We start from the raw sequence: 16,279 nt of genomic DNA, 5'->3' as shown, positions 1-16,279 counted from the left end.
CTCTGAAAGATTTTTTCCACTTCTTCCTTTGCTCTCTTATTAAAAGAAAAAAATCTGAGATCACAGAAAAAAAGAATAAATGTAGAAGTACTTCCTCTCTTTTAATGACCCCAGTCTTGATAGCCCACATTTAAAAAAATAAATAAATACTTTTCTAATTCAAATTTCAGCCATATGCTGATAATGTCATCTTTGCTTGGAGCTATTCCTTCAGAATTTGTTTTTCTTTGTCTTTATTTTTTTTTTTTACCACCAGAACTTCAGGTCATTTGGGGGCTGTTAGGGGGGTTGGGCCACACCCAGTGATGATCAGTGCTTGCTCTTGGCTCTGCACTCAGGAATTGCTCCTGGCAGTGGTTGGGAACCAAGTGGGATGCTGGGATCAAATGCAGGTCAGCCACATGCAAGGCAAACAACCTCAGAATAGTTTGTTTTTTTTAAATTTTTTTTTTATTAGTGAAACATCATGAGTTACAGTTGTAGACTTACAAACTTTCATGCTTGGGTTTCAGTTATACAATGATCGAGTACACATCCCTCCACCAGTGCCCATTCTCCAACACCAATGATCCTCCCACCCACCCCTCCATCCCTCCCACCCCACCGTGCCTCTGTGGCAGGGCATTCCCTTTCGCTCACTCTTTCCCTTAAGGTGTTGTCATTTGCAATAGAGGTTTTGAGTGGCCATCATGTTTTGTCTATATTCTACTTTCAGCAGGATAGTTTTTAGACTTGTTCACTGAAACTCATGAAGAAAATTTGGAGGGTTTAACCAATACATTTTCACAGGGCTCCTCTAGTTCCGTTATTCAGAAATGGAGGTCATTGTAAAATAAATTCAAATTCTAAAATAGTCTGTGTGCTTTGATTATCAAATGATGATCCCCCCCACCATGGAAAAAGTGATATACAGAATGTACTTAGAATACATTCTAGATCTGAGTATAAATTTAAATGAAACTTATTACAGGCTGAACTTAGACGAATCACACCTTTAAGATTGATTGGAAGCTGATTGTTCCATTCATTCAAATTCTCTAATAGAAATGCTTCTAGACGCAAGGGTAGTGAATACTACAGTGGTTAGGGCACATCCTAAGTATTCAATCCCCATAACGTAATTCCCTGAACTTTGCTAGGTGCTAGTCCTGGAAGACCCCCAAGCACAGAGGGACTGGCCCAGGTATCTTTGCACTGCAGCCTCAGTTCTTGCATTCAACCGTCTGTTCTGTTAGCTGAAGATTGCCAGTAGGGCCCCTGGAATCTTGAGTGCCATGTGCAAGTCTCACCAATAATAAAATAAAATAGTGATAATTTCTCATATACTTTAATATTAGAATACCACACGGGCCATTGGATAAAACACTTTTAATTAATTCACTTAGTGTTTTTCATAGAGTACCTCTTAAATTGGAAAATCTTTAACTTTATTTAGATAAATGAAGCTTCCTCCCATAAAACAGAAAATTTTTATATTTATTAAAATAATTTCGACACTTTCAGAATAAATTTATTCTAGCACAGGAGTCAGGGTTGACGACAAGAATCTAAGAGCTTTTGAAAACTTGCACCTGTGCCCACCAATTTTCTAGCTCTGGTTTCTACAATTCCCACATAATAGACAAAATATTCATTTCACAAGAAGCCTTGTTTGTAGTGGCAGGAACCCTAATGACTAACTCTAGACCAAGTTGTGCCTATTCTGATTTTCATGCCATCAAAACAGTCCAGATTTCTTGTCTTCATATATGTCCCTGGACAACAGCTATTTCTGCTTGTACTTATCCTGAGATTTCCTCAAACGTTACCTGAGGTGCCATCCTGATTTCTTAGATTGAGGGAGCCCGCTATAGCCTTCTGTGAAAATATCTTTGCCAACTCAGCCAGACTCAGTAGGTCTGAGCACAGGTTCCTATCATAGCCTTCTGAAGGTGAGGTTGTCTACAAACCCAAAAGCTGAGGCTGTCTAGGCTTTCGTTTGCAAACTCCACATCTCTTGGCCTGGAGTGTTAGTACAGCTGATAGGACGTTTGCTTTACATGAGACTGACTAGAGTTTGATCTATGACACTTCATATGATCCTGTGATCCCCACTAGGAGTGATAGCAGAGCACAAAGCCTGGAATAAGCCTGGAGTAAGTACTGTAAGTGTGGCTTACAATAATTAAGCAATTACTAATGAAATTACATTAAATTAATGAAATTAAAGCAATTACAACCAAGCAATGCTAATGAAAAATTTTAAATTTAAAAATAAAAACCACACATCTCTCACACCGCAATATTCTACCTATAAGGATAGATACCTATAAAGAAAGAATTAAACTCGAAAAAAATTCAAGAGCTGGTAAGGAAAGCCTAATCCGAGAGTTTACTGGACATACCGCAGATTCGCGGAAGACGGAGTCAGGAGTAAGGGCTCGGTGTTGCTGTCACTGCTCTGAGCAGCCAAGCTCAGATCTGCAGCAGTTAGAACTTTCAAACGGCAAGGCTGGAATAGTCTAGTAAGGACGCTGACATCCTTTCTCCACGGGAAAGCAGCCAGCCCATAAGGTGGCGGCACAGAGCATCCCTGTGCACCTGCACACGCTGCCGCAGAGCATTTTAGGAAAAGGCCAAGAGAAAATGCTTCGAGAACGTCCAGAAGTCAAGGGCTTCTGGGCAGTAGCGATTGTTCAGCGGGGAGGACATTTGCCTTGCTCACAACTAAGACTTGATCCCTATCGCCAAAGTACGTTTCCCGGAGCACAGCCAGTAATAATCTCTGAGCACCCACTGCTGGGTGTGACCCCCAAACACCAAAAAAAAAAAAAAAAAAAAAAAAAAAAACTAGCAACAAAATAAAGCAGGCATTTCCGTTCTCTGTGTTGAGGTAAAGAGCCACTGCAGTTAGGTTACATGACTGTCGTTGTCCTCCCTTTGTTCATCGGGCCCATCGTGAGACTTATTGTTACTGTGTTTGGCATATTGAATATGTTATGGGTAGCTCACCAGGCTTTGCCATGCTGGCATACTCTCGGTATCTTGCTGGGCTCTGCCAGAGGGGCAGAGGAATCGAACTGGCTGGCTCTGGGCAAGGTTAATGCCCTACTGCTGTGCTCTCGCTCCAGTTAGGTTATGGGTACTGTACTTTCTGTGCACAAAGTTTCTTAGACTGCTGTCCCATAATTGAAGGCTGACTTTGATTTGGAGTTTTGACGTGGCATGGTCAAAAGGTCAGCCCCATTGTGGGTCCCCAAATAACAATGTAACTTTATCAAAAGTGGTCTTTACCTGAGCCTCTGGAAAGAAAGTTGAAGGAGGCAGAGGCAGAGTGAGAAGAGGAGAAGGTAGGGGCCTGAAAATACTCTTATCACTGGGAAAATGAGGTACACCTGTAGATACAGCACTGCTGACAACATGTTTAGTTCAAGAGATTTGTTTGTTTGGGGTGAGGTGGTAGCACGGGGTGGTGCTCAGGGCTACCCCTGGTTCTGCGCTCAGGATCACTCCTCCGGGCAGGGTTGGACGTGAACCAAGCACTTTACCTGCTGTACAAAAAATACACAAAGATACAGTATAAAAAATTGCACAATACAAACAATCTGAACTCCCCTTTCACCTCTTGCTTATAGCAGAGTGATAAGGAAGCAGGTGACAGCATTATTAATAAACAGGGTGATAAGAACTGAAAAGGAAGGAGAAATAAATATAGATAAAGATCTGGTTACACATAGAATTTAATTCCTTATTGAGCATTAAAAAAATTTTTTTGAGGCACACCCAGAAGTGTTCAGCATTATTCCCGGTTCTATGTTCAAGGGGTCTTTCCAGGTACAGGGGACAGAAGTAGGGATGGCAACCTACCAGGAAAGCTCCTTTTCCATATACTATGGTCTAGCCCCTAGAGAGCATTTTTAAAAGTGCTAAACATACCTAAATAAATGTATGTCAATATTTTTATTTTTATGGAAAATAAAAGCTCATATCACATAGAAACTACAAATAGGAACTGAAAATTGATGGGTCTCACTATTTGTTGAGAGTGCTAATTATTAGTGAGTATATTGTGAATTTCTAGATTTAAATTCTTAATAATAGTTCTCTAAACCTTTTTTTTTTAATTATCCACTATTTCTTATTCTCAAGGAATTTTTATTCAACATCAGGTGTTTAGGTATATAAAATAGATATTTTTAAAATGGTGATTACAAATAAATTTTAAAACATAATTTGAATATATTTTTTACCTGTCTGACCCTCCTATCAATGCAGTATGGTGATATGGCCTCCTGTAGGATAACAATTGTTTTGTCCTTTCTCCCTTGCCACAAGAAGCTTAGGTTTATCAGATTATGCCCATCACAGTGCTCCCGAGTCACTCTCACTCCTTTGTTTATCTGTAACCACTTCTCTATGCTCTCTTTCCCAACCAGTTAATCAGCTTCCCTCCCTACTCAGAATCTGTTAATTTGTAAGGTCAGATCCTTCTAGGACACTGAACTTGTATTGTAAATTAATATTTGACTTTCTCCTCTCCTTATGTCTTTTGAATAGTTTACTTTAATGCAATGTCCTTTTTGTACAGATACAGGAAGACAGTTAATATTTTGATTTTGTAATTTAGGATTAAATTGGCTTTGAATATTATTCACTCCCATGCATCTGCTTTCTTGACTTAAGCCTCAATTGCCCTTAGTTCCTAACACCCCAAAAGCAGGGTCCCGAAGAGGGACTGAATGAACCTAGGACAAGCTGTGAGCTACTCTGGCATCGAAATGGGTCAGGTCAAAGTGCCATGATTCTTAACTATAAGTTAAGAGCTTGATCATAGACAAATGCTGTCATGATCCAAAAGTAACAATGAGACTAGGACCCTGCTAGGGATAGGAAAGACTATCTGGCCTGAGCACTGTAGTCTGAGATCGAGATGGACCTAGGAGAGTAATTCTATTTCTTATTGTGTCCATACAAACTGATTTATATTATGTATGCTTATATGTTTGTTGGACAAGGAGAGGAGAAACACACCCAGCGGATTCCATTCTAGGGTGGGTCGACCTGCTAAATGTGAATCTGTCCTAGAAGCGGCTTTCTCCGAGGAAAAGAATTTTACCCCCATTGATTGTGACCAAACCTATGTGTAATTGTTACCCCAACCCCCGTCATGCTGGGGGATATAAGAGACTGTAAGAGTGCACTGGGGGGAAGCAGAGGAAAGAATGGAGTGAATGGAAGGAGGATTGAAATAAACTGCAACTGACACCAACCAGCCTGGCCCTCGTTTCTTCCTTCGCCTGCCCATCGCCATCAACCTCCCCGGAGAGGGACCTCCTAGGCCCAAGACTACCGAATGCGGACAGAGGAAGAGACAGACTGCTGCCGTCTTTTTGTGCTTACACAGCCTCCAGTTTAAGAATCCAGGCTCTCATGTAAGGAAATACTATAAAACAATGAGTTAAATTATCAGATCATTTAATATAGTAACAAAATGAAAAGAATGATAAAAAAGGGATTTTTTTTGAAGGAGAAATTAGATTACCTACATACCTCTTTGTTTTCAAACTGTAACTATTTTAAAACCAGAGGGGTATCTCAAGGGCTGGGATGCACATACGTGGGATGAGAGACCCTGAGTCTCATTCATGACACCACATAGTCCCTTGAGGACCACTCAAGATAGCCCAAAGGGCCTCTAGCACTGCTAGTCCCAAGTGGGTCACATTGCTCAACACAAGCAATGAAATGTCCGGTCACACAGTAAGACTGAGCATGGCTGTCACAGGCGGTCAGTGGACACCCAGAGCACTTCTTGGGAGCCTCTAAAATAATATACATAATATTGAAGATAATACAGAAATATTCTGTCTACTTGATTTCAAGCATCAAATAGACTAGCCTTGCTAGAGATCATGTTAAAATACAGTAATGATGGCATAAATTCATGGATCAATGTATCACTGTCATCTCGTTATTCATCGATTTGCTCCAGTGGGTCCCAGTAACGTCTCCATTCATCCCAGTCCTAAGATTTTAATAGCTTCTCCTTATTCGTCCTTCCCAATGGTGCCATACTGGAGGCTCTTTCAGGGTCAGGGGAATGAGACCTGTTATTGTTACTGTTTTTGGCATATTGAATATGCCACAGGGAGCTTGCCAGGCTCTGTTGTGTGGGCAGGATACTCTCGGTAGCTTGCCAGGCTCTATGAGAGGGATGGAGAATGTATATAAGAGAATAGAAGTAAGTATGTTAAAACCGAACATGTGTGTGCTGCTTTAGGTACTTCAGTGGGCTAGACCATAAGAGGTTGCTTCCGGGAGCTTTATATTTTACAGTATCTGGACCTTGGCTGTTGATGGGATTACATGGTGCCAGGGGCAGTTTGTGGGTGTGGCTGCCAAGTTATTGGAAAATGGGGGATGTGGGTGAAGGAGGCCCAGTCCTGATCCCAGCAAGCTTGGAGATAATCAGCCCCGGGTCCCACATACCTGGGTTCCTCTGCCGGTTCCTTCATGTGAGAGGCTCATCCGAACCCAGCCATAAATTCGTGATGTTTATTAAATATTGATTCTTATTTCAAAACTCCTTTAAAGTGTATTATTTTGTTGCCACTAGTATTAAATACAGCTAAGGTACATTTATAGAGTTATATGCTCTTACCTGGAAAATATGGTAATCTGCCTTCATTATTATTTTATTTCCAGAAACCTACTTTTATAGTGCATGACTGCTTAGAAATTTTGATTTAAAAATAAATTGAAGTAATTACATAAATCGTATAGAATCAAACCATAATTAGCAAAACTAATTAACTAATTACCCTGTTTAAAAGCTTAAACATTCATTTTAATTTTGTGCTTACAGCTAGAGTCAATTTTGGTTTAAAAACTATACAAAATTTCTCACATGGTCTCAAAATATAACATAGAACCATATGTCATGCATTTAATTTTTACAAAGACTGGAAATTTTTATGTATTTTACTGACAAAAATACTTGCAATGTTCTGCTAATCTTGGGAGATTCTCTAAAGAGACCACAAAAGATCATAAGGTGTCTCTTCAGTTGTATTTGAAGGTAAATTATTCCCTAGAATCTACATTTGTCTTTTTGAATGACAATGAATTGCCTCAAGTGTGAAATCATAAATTCAAAAGTTAAAAGGCCTTTGGGGGCACATTACTGACAGTTGTTTCTGGATGAGCAGACCAATAACAATGGTAGAAGTTGATGTCCTTCAATACAAACATTTTTGTGAGTCCACATGTGATATATGAAGAGATATTTTCATTTTCTTCTATAGTTTGTGTGGTTTGTCTTTTTGAAGAGAAACAATTGTTATCAGCATGTAACTCAAATCTCTGGGATAGGATTTGATTACATATTTAAGGCATGAAGAATTAGTAATGCTTTCAACAGTCCCCACTGACTAACTTAGGCCCTTGTGACTGATCCACAGGGGGTCAATGTCTTGGCTATAATCCTCACATTACATTCCAGAAGAAAGTCTTAGCTGCATCCTTTGTTTCATAAGTTATATTATTTGTGTGAACAGTGAACACTTAAACTAATATTAACTGGACAACTGTATACAGATGTGTCATCTTAAATGACTAGCCCAGGGGGGCTAAAATATGTGTCTTGGTCTCACCATTCGCCAGGCAACAGCTGACAATTTGAGTGCAATCTATGTTATGCTAAGATTTCCTAATATCTCTCCTTGTATTGCTCCATAGAAGGCTGCTTGAGAAATCATACAATGGCAAGTTATGAAAGTTTTTATAACTTCTCAGAGCAGTTATGAAAACTATCATAGGAAACATATTTATCATTAGACTTCTAATTATGTTATTCATGTATATAAGATAAATGGAAAGTTAGATGGATAGAAAGTGGCTGAAAAGTTTTAAACTAAAATATTCTACTGCTATATCTTTTAAAATACATGCTTTTTTTCTTGTAGTGTTAGACTATGACCATTATCTTTCCATACTTTTATATATCAGACATATTTTGGAGATGTATCACTTATAGATAATACTTATAAGGGAAGAACTGTCTGGTAAAACAGCCTAACATGAAGAATTAAATAAGCAAATGTTCCAGCATATGTCTACAATTGTTTTCAATTTCAAATATAATAATTGTAACTTAATTATTATTGATAATCATGTAAATTATTTATAAGATAATATCATTATTACAAGCATTTAAAATTATAATATTTCAAGAACATAATTTACTTAATATTAGTCTGACAAAAACAATATGGAACTGATTAAAAATTTTCATCCCAAATCTTGCATATTGGAACAGAAAACTTGATCATTTCTCCAACTTTTACTATTAGAAATAGTTTATCCTTTTTTGCTGTCATAAATACAGATCATTATCATAGCTGAATTCCACTAATTAGTTTCTCTACGAAGTTGCATTTTTAATATTGGAATATGGGTATGCAAACAGCAAGGAACTGTCCAAATATTAAATGAGTACAATAATTTGTGGCATCCTAAGACAATAAAAATTATATGTTAACCATGCTGAATTCATTAGATCAGCTTTTCGCCTTACCCATACTTTATGGCTTATGAATTAGATAAGCTAAAGGAGAGAAAGAAGGAGATGAAGGAAAAGGAAGGAAAAAAGAAATAATTTTCAAAAGCTAAACAACAAAATGGCAAATTTTTACTTAGTGTTTAGTGTAGTCTAGGAATACTGTATTATTGTTCATTCATCCATTATTTGACTTTATATTTTATCACCGTCCAGTATCATGCATTTTGTTTCTACATGTTTCCTTTTATTGATAAATTCAATATAGTCTATAAATTAGAGATAATATAAAATGTTTAGAATAAGCTACAATTAAAGTCATAATTAGGTACTGAATCATAAATTTGGAAATACCAATTTCAAATATTCAAATAGTGGCAGTAAAACGTCAAAGTTCTAGTTATTTCTTAACTTTTAAACCATTATTTTTTCATCTGCCAAATTGTGAGGTATAGTAGTACATTAATAATGTTATTATTTGTATATTTACCTCAAGATATTTTAATATTTACATAAGATAATGCATATAAAACTCTTAGCAAAGAACTTCATACAAGGAAAGGAAACTATTATTTACATTATTACGAGTATAGTTTAATACAGGTCTTTTTGATTTGTTTTCTATTTGTGACTTTATAGTCTGCCAGGCAAACTACCTAGAACATGAAATTCTCCAATTATTCTCAGTCCTGCTTTTAAAAAGTAAGATTGATTATAGAATGCATGGTTGTGTCAAAAATTATTAAGATCCGAAGGAAAAAAATTATGTATTTTAAACTTTAGAGTAGGTTTGTGAAAAAGTTTAAGATCTTTAGTTCAACAAATTTTTTCTGGAAATGATATTTTCCTCCAAACTTTATGTAAAGCTTTTATAGAACAGAGTGTAAGGAACTTGTGTGTTTGGGAATTTTAGACCACGAAGCTATGAAAAAGAAGAACCTGCTTTATGAAGCATGTAATGTGAAAAGAAAGGGATTTTGCACTGCTATAACTAATATTTGACTTTTCTTCCTGTTCTTGAGCTTATTTTGCTATTATCCAATTATTTCTTTGGTCTAGAGTATTCAAACAAAGTCATGTACTTCACAGCTACAGTACAGATACGCAGTAAAAATACGTTAACCTTACTACTATTTTTTTTCCCTCCTGTCTCTGGTGTCTTAATGTTCCTGGTGATTTACTTCCTAAGATGTCCACTTCATATTGTTTTTGCTGATTATTGGAATAGAGAACCCTTTCACTGTTGTTTGCTTCACTTGAGTTGAGATGGAATGGTTCCAGTTGTGTAAACAATTCTTGGTGATCTTCCAACCCTCTTTGCAGTGCCCCATGGAGATGCAGTTGATTGAGTAAGGCACCGTGTGGGCAGGTGCTATCCACAATTCCCTCACAGTTCTACCATCCCCCTGTGGACTGTAAATCTGCTTCTACTCCTACTTTTTTCATTGGTTCAGACAACTAATCATAATTTACTTCGTGGTGATTTGGGTCATGTACAAATTGCAGATAGAATTAAGTTAATAGAGTCCTTTTATTGCAAGCATGGTCAATGCCAGTTCTCTTGGGAGGAAAACCTAATTGACTAATTATCCCAGATAGAGGGACTTGAAGATAGAGCTGTAAAACAACTAACAGTATTCAATTAACAGGATTTGGGGTCTCCTGTTCCCTAAAGTGTATCAACTATAACAGTTATTGTGTCTGATGGCTTGGGTTTATTTCCTTTTTTTAATGGGATAACAGTGGAGTTAAGAAAAGAATGATTTCTGTGGTGAAAGAGTTCCCCTTTCACATATTCAAATACTCGTCCATGAGAAACTACTTTTACTAATATTATTAAAAGTTATATCTTCTAAAGATATTTTATAAATAATTTAGGAACATATTTTAAAATAAATATTTTAAGTATATTCTATAGTTGAATATTTTGAAGGAACTAGTCAATTACCTTTTAAATCTGCCTATGTACTGATAAAATATTAATATATGTGATGTGAATAGTTTTATGATAATAACCAAAAACCATGAAGTTATTTAGGGAATTAGTTGTATATTTAATAAATAATTTAGCCTTTTTCAAACACATTATAAAAGGTAAAATATATTTTCACATGCCCGGAAACATGTAATCTTTTAATCAATGATTTATATACCACCTTTTATCTTCTGTCAAATCATTGTCTTTTATTTCTTCTTTGACTGATTTATTTGCAGTATTGCAATATTTTAAAGAAAATGTAAAAATTATAAAGTCAGGTAAGTATTATGCAATTTATCACTTAAATATAATATTCCAGAAGACATTTTATCATCTTAGCATAAAAAAGAAGATTGTTAAAATTTTCTAGGATACTAATTATCAATTTCCTGACTTTATGAATTAAAAGTGTTTAGATATAATTAAGCTACCACTTCAAAGCTATTTGTAAATTTCTAAAAAATTAGCCCCACATTTGAGTACATTTTAAAGTCGCTCAAATTATGCTAATGCAGTCATATTTGAAAAATACAGCTATGTGAAAATTAGCACATGTAATCCATAGTATATGAAAAACATTTAAATTATACATGCAAAATAATTACCTTATGTTAGTTATATTAATCATACGTCAATATTTTTAAGATGCTTATATGCTAATCTTTAATTTGAGAACTCAAAGTTTAATTCTTAAAAAATGCTTAAAAAATACTTTGTACAATATGTTTTGACTCTTCATCATTGAAAATATTTAACTATATTTTTTAATTAAAGAAATACAGGACCAAACATAAAATATATTAGCACTCCTTTGTACACACCATCCAGATCAAGAAATAGAATTTCTTATCTATTATGAATTTTTTATTAAAACTTAAAAAATATTTAAAATAAATTTACTTGTCACAAAGTTAGTATTAAATACTTAGGGGTTTTGTTTGTATTTGAGCTATATCCAGTAGTGTTCCCTGTGGACTACATACATGTGCCAGTAATTAAACATGGGCCTCCAGCATGTAAAGTATGTACTGTAGTCCTTTCAGTTATCTTCTTGCCTTGTATTACTCAATATCTAGTACTTGCAGATATTTATTCCAATTACTTTTTAGATGATGGGCCCAATATTCTCTTCAGTTATTCACAGTTATTCACAGTAATTTTCTAGAATATATAATTATGAACTATGATGATTTTTAATAAAGCTTCTCTTCACACAACATTTAGATTTACTGATACAGTTCATTGGCAAATTTTCTTAAATCTATAAAAGCTAATGCCACTTTTTGCTAAAACAATGACAGTATGTAAAACATTTATTCAAATTGTTAAAGTTAATTAACTTTATTATATTACATAAAAATTTAAACATTGCCCTTTTTTGGTAGAATGTAACAAGATCATCTTATGCAAGACAATCAAAAATCAATTGAGTTTCCATATACTCATCAAAACAAGTATCATTTGATTGCCCAGAGGTGTGTGTGTGCATGTGTGTGTGTGTGTGTGTGTGTGTGTGTGTGTATTTGCATGTGTGTGATAATGGGGATAAAATTAAGGAACTCAACTGCTCAAGGGATATACTTAATGACCAGTAACATATTCTAAGCTAGCTAGTGGTTTTGTGGGGAGAAATTTTTTTTGGGGGGGGTTGGGATTTGTTATTTAGTTTTATGAGCTACACTGGTAGTGGTCACGATTTACTTCTGGCTCTGTGCTCAGGAATTGTGCCTGGCAATGGTTTGGGGAATTGAACCCAGGTCTGCCACATGCAAGGCAAGTGCCTTACACTTCCACTATGTTTTGGCTCAGAGGTTTGTATAATATACATCATGTTTTATGAACAAGGAAGAACACAGTTTGCTTTTAAATGAAACTTCTATAAGTGTATATATATATGATTATATGCTATAAACCCCATTTATAATAATGTTTTATACATCTAATATTTTCTATAGCACATATAAACTTAGAGACTATTTATTCAGTAATATATTCTAATAATGCTAACATATTTGTGCCAAAACTTGATCACTGTAAATAATTACATTAAAATGATCAATATGTGTGCGTCTATATATGTATACACATACATATATACATACATATATATGTGCCTGTGTATTATAAATCATTATGTTTAGAAATAAGCTTCTGGTTACTATAACTTGGTAAGTGAGTACAATCATACCAATTTAAATTTTACCCTTGTATAATCTTCTCACACTATTTGGCCTTACAATATATCAGACATTACTTGTCATTTTTTCTATTCTTAAATGAGGTTATATTTGAGTATTTGAAGTGAAGCAATGCTTCCTAATTAAACTCAGAATATTATCTTTTCCTCAAGGTAATGAAAGGTGTAGTCTCTTGAACATAAAATAGAACTTTTCAAAATTTTAATGAATATTTATTCTTTTTTTAAAAAAGTGCTCTCAACACATGCTTTCACTCTTTCTTTGGTTTAATATGGTTTTTAGGCCACACCCAGTGGTGTTCATGGCTTACTTCTGGCTCTGTTCAGAAACGACTACTAGCAAGCTCAGGGGGCCACATATAATGTCATGGATCAAACTTGGGTCAATTTCATGTAAGCCAAGAGCCTTCCCTGCTGTACTTTCTTCTCAGTGCCAAAAAACACTTTTCCTGATTTTATAAGACAAAAGTAGTAGTAAAATCTTTTTGCAGAGATGAATGACATGTTAGAGGAATAGATTTTATCAATGGTCACTTTCTATCATGTAATTAGGTCATTTCTATCATGTAATTTCTTTAGGAAATTGTTATTCTCTTAAATTAGTGCAGCACAGATGACTATATGTTTACTGTTATTTATCACTGTCACTGTCACTGTCCTCTCGTTGTTCATCGATTTCTCAAGCAAGCCCAGTAACACCTCCATTGTGAGACTTTGTTGTTACTGTGTTTGGCAATCGAATACATCATGGGTAGCTTGCCAGGCTTTGCCATGTGGGTGAGATACTCTCGGTAGCTTTCTGGGAACTCCGAGAGGGGCGAAGAAATCGAACTCCTGTTGGCCATGTTGGCTGTGTGCAAGGCACTGAACGGTAGCCGCTGCGCTATCGTTCCAGCCCACTGTTATAATAAGAATAATAATGTTGTTTTTTATGACATATTATTTATAATATACTTACCATTCTCCAGGATAGATTTCTGACTGCTCTATTTTATTTAAAAATTTTTCTACTTTGTCTTATTCAAACATCCTAAAAACCTAAGAAAGAAATTAGATGTGATAAAACCATATCAAAAAGACATCTGTCATTTAACTTTTTTCAGCATCAGAATCTGGCACAGTGTCTGACACAAGAATCGTTCAGTGATTATTTGTTAAATGGATAATAAATTATGTGTAAATTTTGTTAAATGAATAATAAGAAGAAAAATATGCTCCTATTAAAAAACCTGTGTATGCAATAAGTTATTTTGTATCTTAGTATCTGTAATTTAGAATATAAAAGTGTTTGACCATTAACTATTTATTTAATTTAATAATGTGGAAATAATGGCAAAAGAGTATATTGTGAGAGTAGGACATGGAATTTCTGATAGGGTGTATTTTCTCTTCAGTATTTATGTTTGGTTTGAGTAACAGCAAAGGGCTTTTAAATAAGAATGTTGACTTTATTGAATTTGGCTACCAGAATAAAACAAATATCAAGGAGACTTTCTAACAAACAAAACATTCCAGTAAAATAATCACTTCTTTATTTTTCCATTATAGAAATATTTGACCTTCAGTAAATATTTTTTCTGCCTATCAAAGACCAATTTCTGTTTTAAAAAGGTGCCCAGTGTTGAAAAGCTATTTTCATTTGATGCTTTAGACTTTTGGGGTGACAGAAGAAGGTGTATAGAACTGACCTTTAAAGGAATCAGTTTTCTTTATAACAACACAGAAAACGTCACCATTATAATACAAACAAGTTATTCACTATATTTCATGGATCAGCACGTGCTTTAATGACCTTTAACCATGAAAAGGCATTGCAATTGACATAGCAAGTTAATTTCTTAAAGGTTGCTATTATCAATAAATAAAGCATTCTGATTTAAAGAAAATATACTCTAATATGGGTTTCATTGAAACATAGCATGGTTGTATCTTCTTTCAGCAAAGACTTCTGTTTCGTTATTCAACAATTTTTCTATTCTGTCTTATTTATACATCCTTGGAAGTAAAAATAGATGTTAGAAAAATTAGAATTGAAAGGAATTTTAGGTGTACAAATAAGTATATAACCAAATACATACATGACATATATGTCACACACACAAATATAACTGTATACATCAAGATTTAAATAAATGCTTATCTGTTTATTTTTAATTTATAATCAAGAATTTTACTTTTTAAAATAAATTAGAGATGATCTTTGTTACATTTTATTGTTTTATTCTACTGTTCCCCCATTCTGTTGCTCATTTTCAAATTCAAAAAAAAGGGAAGTAAATAAAGTTGATTGGCCCTCACTGGGATCATCCTTATTTTGTCTCAACTACAGTATTTATTCACGAAATATTTTTGTATTACTTTCCACTGTGCTATAATATCAGAAGTTAAAAGTGACAAAATTCCAGGATTCCTAGGAATGAGGGACCAACTAGTAATGATACTATTTAGTGATGATGACTTGGTACTTTACAGGATAAACTTGCCTTTATCTGTGACTAATCCATGTCTTTATGCCAGATCACTCCTTCTAAACTTGTAGAAGTATTAGAATCTTCTTACAAAACCCTATAGTTTACTTATGAACAATAAATGTTAAAAAGTGAAATAGAGCTCTTTTAATTTTGTAGAGTATTAGAGTCTGGTACCGTGACAGACACTGTCACTATCACTGTCCTCCTGTTATTCATCGATTTGCTGGAGCGGGCCCAGTAATATTGTGAGACTTGTTACTGTGTTTGGCATATCGAATACGTCATGGGGAGCTTGCCAGGCTTTGCTGTGCAGGTGAGATACTCTCGGTAGCTTGCCGGGCTCTCCAAGAGGTGGGGAGGAATCAAACCTAGGCCAACCAGGTTGGCTGCTTGCAAGGCAAACACCCTACCCGCTTTGCTATCACGCCAGCCCACCGTGACAGACACATAAGAATTATTCAGTGATCATTTATTAAAATTTTGGTTAATGAATAATAATTACTGTGTTTGGCATATCGAATACATCACGGGTAGCTTGAATGACGGGAGGACCGTGACTGTTACCGTGAATAATAATGTGTAAATTTTAAAGCTTAGCATAGTTATAATTTATCTAATTCCACCTAACTTTTCAATATTTATTGTAATTACAATAGGTATTTGATATTACTATACTATTAAAAATAGTATAATACAGCCGAAAACCTCCAGAATTCAACCTCTTCCATGCTCACGGCCACTCTCTACATCCTCGGGCTGAGCCTCACCCATGAGTGAATTCCCACTAAATCCAGGTATGTGGAACTTTATGACAGAATTCTGGCCTCAATGGGACGGGAATGGAGATCCTCAGCCTGTATACTCATCTCTGGCAACTCGGCAATCACACCCATAAGTCACTTCTGGCTGGAGCCACATAACATCATCATCTGCCAACATCCAGATCGCATGTCCTTCTTTCCCGGAAAGGAGCATAATATGATATTGGCCATAGCAATGACCCCAGACACCATGCAAAGCTGTTTCACTTGGGGCTCCTGGGACGGGGTGGGTGAGACCCCTCTCTGTCCCAAGGGAGCCAGCCCTGGTCAGCAGCC

The sequence above is a fragment of the Sorex fumeus genome, unplaced genomic scaffold (genome assembly GCF_029834395.1).
Source record: "Sorex fumeus unplaced genomic scaffold, SorFum_2.1 ptg000037l, whole genome shotgun sequence".
In the NCBI taxonomy this organism is placed as follows: Eukaryota; Metazoa; Chordata; class Mammalia; order Eulipotyphla; family Soricidae; genus Sorex; species Sorex fumeus.
The sequence above is the reverse complement of the archived record's forward strand: the minus strand, read 5'-3'. Positions refer to the sequence as shown.